Below are 8,902 nucleotides of genomic sequence, written 5' to 3' on the forward strand. Positions count from 1 at the left end.
CTAAACAAACTTCTTGGGGATTCAAATTAAAAAAGTTGCTTTTACTATAAGTTCTCATGACAATTGTCTCTTCTGTTTAAATCTGGTGTGAAGTGACAGTTTATAAAAATGGGGCTTGTGCGTGATTCTTTCATTTATTTTTATCAGTTGCTATGAGCTCAAGGATTAGATCTGTCATACAATATTGTTTGTGGACATGAAAGATACTCCCACTGTTACAAACAGAATGAAACTGACTTCTGACCTGTGCTGTGGATCGTGCTTCACAATGAGTCTGTGGCTGTCAGTGATTCATACGGCAGCGATCCTTATAAAAGGCACTCACTGTTTTTAATCTTATCCAGTTCATCATCCAGATTTATTTCCAATTGAAGGTGAGGAAAAATGTGTGCTGTTTAAACTCTACACCGTGAAATGCATTGTTATGATATGAGCGTAATGTTTTGGGGGGTTGGGCCCTTTAAGATGTTTTGTATCTTGGTCTTAACTCTACTTCACTGCTTGGAAAAAAAAAAAAAAACAGGGACTATAAAAATATATTTTTCATGAAAAATGCAGAAGTGTTTCAATCCTGATGCCCCAGTCACATCCTCATCCCCGCTTACACTCACACTAAACCCGGCCATTTCTTTTCAGGAACAGTCACAGCTCACGTCTTTCCTTCGTGCTCCCGATGGTCTGCACAGCTGTTGGGCACGAATGAAGGAGTTGAATAAAATCTTGGCTGTCAGAAGAGACGTCGGGTCGAGACGTCGCACAGGCCACATTTGCTGGAAGAGGAGGAAACTGAATGAAGGAGACAACTGTCGAACCACTGGAGAATTTCACTTCAAACTGTAAACGTAGGAAGGAGCAGCACAGATGTTTATCCGTCCGTCCCACCTCAGCTGGGAGTTTGTATATGATCCTCATCTAAACCTCATCATCATCTATTGTTCATTTAAACCATTTTTTGCATAATACATTTTGCTTTTAACAGTGAAACATGTTCAACACAAACAGTTGCTCATTTTTCATCTTCTTACATCTCACCTCTCTCATCTTTTCGTCCTCCTCTGTTACTTTTACACATCACTAACTTTGCAGGACTGTCCAGTGACTCTTTGTATTTACATTTCGGTCCTCGCTCTCTTTCTTTAGGTGATTAAATATGCAGGGTGGTTTTCTTCTTTTAACCCCGTTTTTTTCACGGGTGCAGAACCTTGTCCCTGCTCAGCGTTGTAAAACTGTGGCGCCTGCAGCTGAAGTGCTTCATCTCGGTTCCGCTGGTAGTTATAAATAAAAGACATCTTGTTCTGTCGTAGTCTGGTCCGGCATCTGCCTGCAGCGGCTGCTTGAGTGATCTCTGAGGACCCCTGGCTGATATTTGGGGGAAGGAAGAGAAAGACAAAGGGAGCATGTGCGACATGACATAGCAACTACTTCTCATTCACCTGGGTGTGCAGGAGCAACGGTGTGAGCTCATGCATGTTTGTGTGTTTTTGTGTATACATATCTGTAGTTTTCCAAGCAGGGGTTAAACTCCAGAGTGAAGCTCCGTGGAGCGTGACGAGAGGAGAGGTACTCAGGGACAACACAAGCCTTTCCAAATAGCACTCAGTCTGAATAATGCAGCAGTATGGAGGGAGGGACGGAGGTGTAGAGGAGGAGGGATGAAAGGATGAAGAAGAGGAAGAATCACAGGAGAGGCTCTAAAAGAGATTGTGAAGTGAGTCGGGAGAGGAAGATTTGAATGAAGTGAGCACAGTAAAAGAAGCAGGAGAAAAAAAGAGAGTGAGAGGGGGGAGATTAAATAGAGTGAAAGTGTTTAAGTGGGGGGGACGAGAAGAAGAGGAGGAAGAGGGTGGGTGGAGAGGTTGGGAGAAGAAGAGGGCATGCCAAAAAATAGAGCAGAGATGGATGTTGAGGCAAGAAGGAAAACAAATGGGAGTTCGGGTCGGGTCGGTGAGCCCAGTCCAGAATCCCAGGTGCACAGAGGGCGCCGGCGAAAACTTTATGGATTTTTTGCCGGTCCAGCTGATCACAGATGTGCTGGAACCCGGAGTGTGATGGTCAATACATCGCTGGCAGCTGGGAGGGAGGGGCTGGAAACACAGAGCATCACAATAACAGTAGATTACTGCACATACATCAAGTGAATTATTATATTGAAACTAACGACCGTAGATAAAGATGGACGACGAGCCTCCACCTCATCCCACTTTACAGAAATGAAGCCAAAATATCCACCACCTTGTGCATTTTGTTGTCAGGGGGATATAGATCCTGCCAATACGCTTGCTTGACCAATCATGAGTCAGTCTAAGCTGTCCTTTCTGGTGTTTCACCCCATTTTATAGAATCAAATAACCAAACAAATCTGAACTCACCTCTTTATTTAACATATACTATTTAAGTATAGGAGACAGGATTAATGACCTTTACAGCAGCCAGCCAGCAGGTGGTGATTGAGATGCTTTGGCTTCACTTTTGGGAACGTAGGGAGCAAGTCCTCCATCTTTATATAAAATCTATTTAAACAGTTGAATGTCAATGCTGATTAATAAAGTCTCCATCTATCTATCAATCTATCTATCTATCTATCTAATTAACGGCGAAACTAGAAAATTCAGTCAGTGAATTGAGTCAATCAGTCAAACTTTATTTGTGTTGGAAACATTCATAAATCACAATTTGGCTCATAGGGCTTAACGAGGCTTGACTCTGCCCTTAACCCTCGAATGAGAGCAGTGAGAGTAAAAATGCAAATGCTGATGTGACTGATGTAAATACAGTTTAGTCAGTCGGGCCAAGGAATCAAACCCTTTATCCTTTCACATGAACACACAGGCACAGAGAGCAGCTTCAATGACCAAAGCTTCAAAGCTGCAGACATGAAGCGCAGAAGGAATTAAAAGAGAAGAGAGACGTTGGAGTTACAGAGAACTCACCACAGACTAAATGATCCAGAAGAGGCAGAAGTGCAGTCCAATGCAGATTCAGATTAGAAACCTGTATTTGATGATGAAGCAGGAGTCGTGGCTGTTCTCGATCAGCAGCTTCAGATGCACAACTGGATGAAAACCCCAGAGCTCGATATTCACAATAATAAAGATTCATGTTCAACTCATTGATTTACGTGCAGATGATCATAAACGTCAGTTTGTCGTTCCACGCAGCCTCGGACAAATCCACAGCACACGCCAGCGCACAACAGTCCCTCTCCCCATTTGATTCCTCTGCCATTTCACCAGATTATTCCAAGACACACTATCTGCTCTGTCACAGCAGCAAATCCACCTCAATATAGGAAAACCACATGATAAGATTCAAACTCAAAGATCCAAACGGTTCGACAGGGATGGTGGTGAAACAGCAGCGTGTGTGTGTGCACAACAAAGGAGAAGCATTTCTCCCTCTGATGGTTGAATTTTGGTGCACCAGTGATTAATTCACTCATTTGAAAGATTTTTTAACCTTTACTCAAGGAACTACATCTCGATCCATTGTCCTTTTGACAAATAACTTGATGCAGGCCAGAGGGTCATTAACATATTAACAATCTAACAATACTTAGTGTAACTTTATCTTTATTTGAAAGTGGAGTCTGCATTTTCCAGTTTTGCTGTTAATTAGTTTGTTTTGATGGTTTTTCAGTTGGCAGTAAAGCCTCAGTCTTCTGGAATGATAGAGAAAGTTTGCTGGAAATAACCAAAAACAAACCTCCCGGTGTCGTGCATCCTCTATTGATTCGTGACCACTAAGTTTTGTCTCGGTGGAGAAATGTACCCAGGAAGAGCGATGCTGCTGATGATGCCTCCAGAGGACTCAGCGCTGTCACATTCATGCAGCAGAGAGGACACATGCCCGTGAGCTCCTATGTGAGCCCGGCCTGTGGCCTGTGGAAAAAGACTTGGGTCCTGAGGCGACATGAGATGATCCAGAGGTCAGGAAACAACAATGCTGCATTCATGACGGAGCACGAAAACTCCCAGAGACCATCATACTTCTTCATTCTTCTCAGATTTGGATGAGGTGACTGAGAAAATGGTTGCAGATTTTTATTTATCCTTCATATAACTGAACATGGTCTAGTGACAGCTGCTCTTATATCAGTGACCAATCGATCACTGATGATTTTCATTGTTTGAGCTCATTGGTAACACCTCACCTCCACTGGCCTTTAATTCCATTATGGTTGTGTTTCCGTTGTGTGGCTTTTTGTAGTTGTGTTATCCCACGATGTGTTTGAGTGAGGCCACAGTAACGTACAATCCACGGATCAAACCATCATCTAGCTCACACTTCTTCAACATTTCCTGATCTAAGTTCAATGTGAAATAGACTCTTCAGGATTTGAGTGTGAAGCCTACATTGAGAGCACGAGAGAATGTTAGAGGAAAGTTATAAACTTCAACAGAAACTAATGAAAAATCCAATACTCAGGAATCCAGAATTACAGTATCTGTGTTTCTGTGTGTCTTAGTTTTCTATATGTTTTGGATGAGGGGTTCTTTAGAGCCCAGCCCAAATCTTAACCCTATATGTATTTCAAACTGCACCTGATGATGACTGCGCAGCATCACATCGAAATCACAGTTTGGTTTCATGAATATATCATAATACTTCCATCAGGCTGTGCATTTGTAACAATAACCCTGACAGGTAATTCAATAATTTGGAGAATAGATTCAAAAACACATTAATCGAGGCACAAACTACACATCTGTCAGTGATATTCAGTCTGGATGTGGGAGACAGCTTCATACTTCATACTCTGCCTGTAACTCTGATCAGTAACCAGAGACGTGTTCTCTGACCTCATCGTTGTAAGAATATTTCAGACAGCGACTCCACCTCCGACACTCTCAGGTTGATGGCCGGTTTGAAAGGCAGCAAATCGAATTTGGAGGCTTCACAAATGGAATATCTGCTCCATCAGAGGTGTAACTGGAGAGCGGAGCAGCGTCCAGCGCCGCGCAGCCTCGAGAAGAGGAGTCGACCAGACACACGGAGCGGAGAAGAGAGGTGATGGTATTTATAGCAGCTGTGCTTCCTGTCTCCGTGTGAGTGTGGATCACAAGTGTGTAGGATTCTGGAGTCAGTGTCGACTTCTGAACGTCAGAACGAGTTTCTGTGATGCTGCTGGTTGACACGTTCCAAACACTTTCATCTCATCTCTGGTGTAAAGAAGCGATTGTTCTAAAATTACCTGCACCGGTATTTACATGTCTGCCCTGTCATGATCTGTTAGAGAATTAGACATATATCTAATATGAATTCACAGTGACAGCACCAGCAGATGGTACTGTGGCACAACAAAGAGTAATGACTATACACTGGTAATGTGGATAAGTGATATAAATATAAATATAAGTATCCACTTTATCTATAAAATATAAACATATTTTTACAGAATGATTGATTATTGGCTCCATCGCACATATTTATATGCGGATTAATCAAACTTTTAGAGTGAATAATAAACAAGGTTATTTGAGCAACACTTTGAGTTTTAATCCAACTTGTTTTATTCAGGTTTGACAAGTGTGCATCATGTTTAGTTAATTAGTTTGAAGATGTTATAACTCATTAATCCAAATGAAATTAAAACACAGAGATGTTCATTATTAGGCTAAATATATTTCGGTCTGTGGAGGGAGAGAGAGACTTGAAATTGTCCATAAAATGATTTTATGATATTAATATAAATGATCATTGAAATGTTTATATACAGAATTATAGTTTTGTCCCGATTATTGTGACTATTCATTTCATTGTGTTTGTATGTTAAAAGAGTCAACCTTAATTAAAAATCATATTAAAAAACAACTGCAGTTGATTGATGCACCGAAACAATAGAAGAAGACACAAAGCAAGGCGGGAAAGAATCAAATTTTAATTAAATTTAAAAGATAATAAAAATACTAGGGTGTAAATATATCAGGAGCAGCTTCATAGCAGCCTAAGATCCTGTTTTAACCAACCTCTCCCCGTGATGAGGTGATGACGAAGTGTGATGAAGATGTGTCAGTAAACTTTAACACAAATGTCGGTTGTGGTTGCAGGTGCAACAGAGAAACAGCAACAGACCTGACCTCAGATAATCATGTTGATCTGCAGGCACCAGGCAGGAGATAACCTGAAACTCCATTTGTCTGCTCACAAGTTGACAACATAAAATAATACTTTGGTAGATTAAGATAGAATCCACCCAAAAAACAGTTTCTACCCTTGAAACTCAGTGTTTGCCAAAAAGCATTTTCACACAAAATGACTGTTTCTAAAAATATCTCTTCAATGTCCCGATGGCAGCGCTGAAAAGAAGCTCTGTAAAAAGGACAGGCCGTTTCTACAGGGGTTGTTTATTGGTGACATGTAGAGGACAAAGGAACATTTGCATTTCCAAATGAAAAGCAATTTATTTCGAAGCCACGTGTTTGACGGTGTGTGCTGGTTATTACGGACGAGTCCAGCTCCGCCTCTTTGTTTGTCCTCCGAGGCCTGGAGAATATAATACATGTATTCAAAATAGGGTTTTTTACATTACGGGGGGAAAATGGAGAAAAGGAAAAGTAAACAAGCAAAGAGAATGTGACGGACGGACATAGATGGAATTGATTTTGAGTCATGTCACTTTAGTTGAAGTACAAGCAGCACTGTGGATGGGCCCAGGTCAGAATTCGACCGCCGTGTGAAGCAGCTCTTCATGATGTACCCGTGACACAGTGGCTCAGGAGGTAGAGCGGGTCGTCCACCATCAGGAGGATTGACCCTACGAAGTGTCCTTGGGCAAGATACTGAGCGGGCAGCGTGTGAGTGACGTACACAATAAATCATTTCTCCATAAACATAGTTTCTGTCATTTTTAGTAAATGTTTGCTCTAGTGCTCATTTAGTTTTCTGTTCTCTAAACATTCCTATAACTTCATCATGTTTCTGACCTGGACGAGTGCTGTGTTGGGACAGGAGTTAAACTAACGAGGCACAAGGATTCAGAAGACACGAAAAGTAGAGGTATAAAAATTCACGCACCGATTAATAGAAAGAAATCAGAGTCTCTTAGTCTTTCTTTCTTCCATTTTTATTTGTTTGAACAACTTAAATATTTCATACACAGGTGGAATACATGTCCAGTTCCTTTGGGTCTGTGTTACAATAGTCTTTGCAAAAATCCACATAAAACAATTGACATGTTCAGCAGGTTGTGGCCCACTTTCAAAAGCAGCTCGGCACTAAGACCCTCTGTGTGTGTGTGTGTGTGTGTGTGTGTGCAGTCACTGACAGCAGCTGCATGTTGTCGGTTGATGCCACACACTGACTGGTGGTGTCCCCTCACGGTGCCGAGGTGCTTTTGGGATGCCAGAGATCGTTTCCATTCACAAAAATACTTCTATTTGCAATCCTGACAAGCATAAATGTCATTTTTAACACACATCCATTTATTTCCAGTGCAAATGATTAAAATGGGTAAAAACAGAATAAGTTAAGAACACAACAGCAACTGAATGTGTGTATTTGTCACTCCTTGGAAAAAAATAAATCATTAACACTCATATTATCATGAGGAACAAGAATAAATGCTAAGTCTAAAATGTACCGTATACTCGCAATTATCATACATGTGTGATTCTTTTAGTGCAATTTCACTTGTTACACACCACAGCTTGCTTTTCCTCCCTTCTCCTCAAAGCATGCACGTGCACAGATGGAGGGTCTGCCGGGAAAATGTTAACCTGCAGGGGGCAGAATGCGTTGGCTTAATAACTGAAGCATAATGTTAACGTAAATAAATATGAACACATTCTTTAAATTGCTTCAAGTGCATCTCTAATCGGACTTATTGGACTATTTGTCCTTTTTGTGGGACAAGAAAAACTCAATCGTGTCTGAGGAATATCTTTTTCTAACTTTTCTAAGTTACAGCATTTCTCATTCAGCAAGTATTATTAGTTTAAGAGTTATAGTAGTTGTAGTTTTAGTATTTAGTAGTTCAAGAGACAGAATCAAGTGTAGGCCGACATTATCTAAAAAATGCAATGATTAGATTTTTTCTAGAAGCTGATGTAGGCTTCCAGTCTGTTGCGTAAAGAGCTTTCAAGTTCCTCTGACGTTAGCATTTAGCTGTAGCCTGGTCCTTTGCTCACGCTGGGCCACATCGTCACTATTTGCCTCACTTATGTAAAGATGGACGCCATGACAGCTTCCCAAAAGCGAAGCCAAAACATCTGGATCGCCCTCTAGTGGCTGCTGCATCATAGGACGTGGATAATAAAAAGTCTTCATGGTAAATTATTTTCAAATATGGTTTTTGTCATCTTATCTAGTTCTTATCACAATGATGTTAAAAGTGTTAATTTATCCAAGAAGTTTGCCATGATTGACAGGTGAGAATGACTCGCTATTGGTCGAGCGAGTCCCGATACTGAGGCCCTCCCCTGGACTTTAAACACAATTTGGGCTCTGCTAATCGCAGGCTAACATTCTCCTCCGGCAGTGCATCTCACTGTGTTCCTGTCCACCACTCACAGTTGTTGTTTCCTACATTCCTATGGTCATCCATGTATTGCAATTTTGTGAGTTCTCACAGTTCTGTACATTATTGCACAATTCAACTCTATATTCAACAGTTTAAGTGTTGCCTGCAACCAGCGCTGAGGATTAATATTTTACATCGAATGGCATAATCATTAAGGATTTTTCATAATCAAGAGAATTCATATGCATTTCTTCAAGCAGGTATTCAAAGTCTTACATCAGATTAAATTCTCAAGTAACCACCCCACCATACATTGAATAAAACATAGTGAACCATGATGAAAATCTTTTTAAAGACCGGCTCCCGGACAAGTATGAAACCAGCGTCTCTTAAAGTTCCTCAGTCTTGACTTGTGGTCTTTGTTTCCAGATGACAGCAGCAGTA

Source organism: Pleuronectes platessa, chromosome 7 (assembly GCF_947347685.1).
Source record: "Pleuronectes platessa chromosome 7, fPlePla1.1, whole genome shotgun sequence".
Taxonomy (NCBI): Eukaryota; Metazoa; Chordata; class Actinopteri; order Pleuronectiformes; family Pleuronectidae; genus Pleuronectes; species Pleuronectes platessa.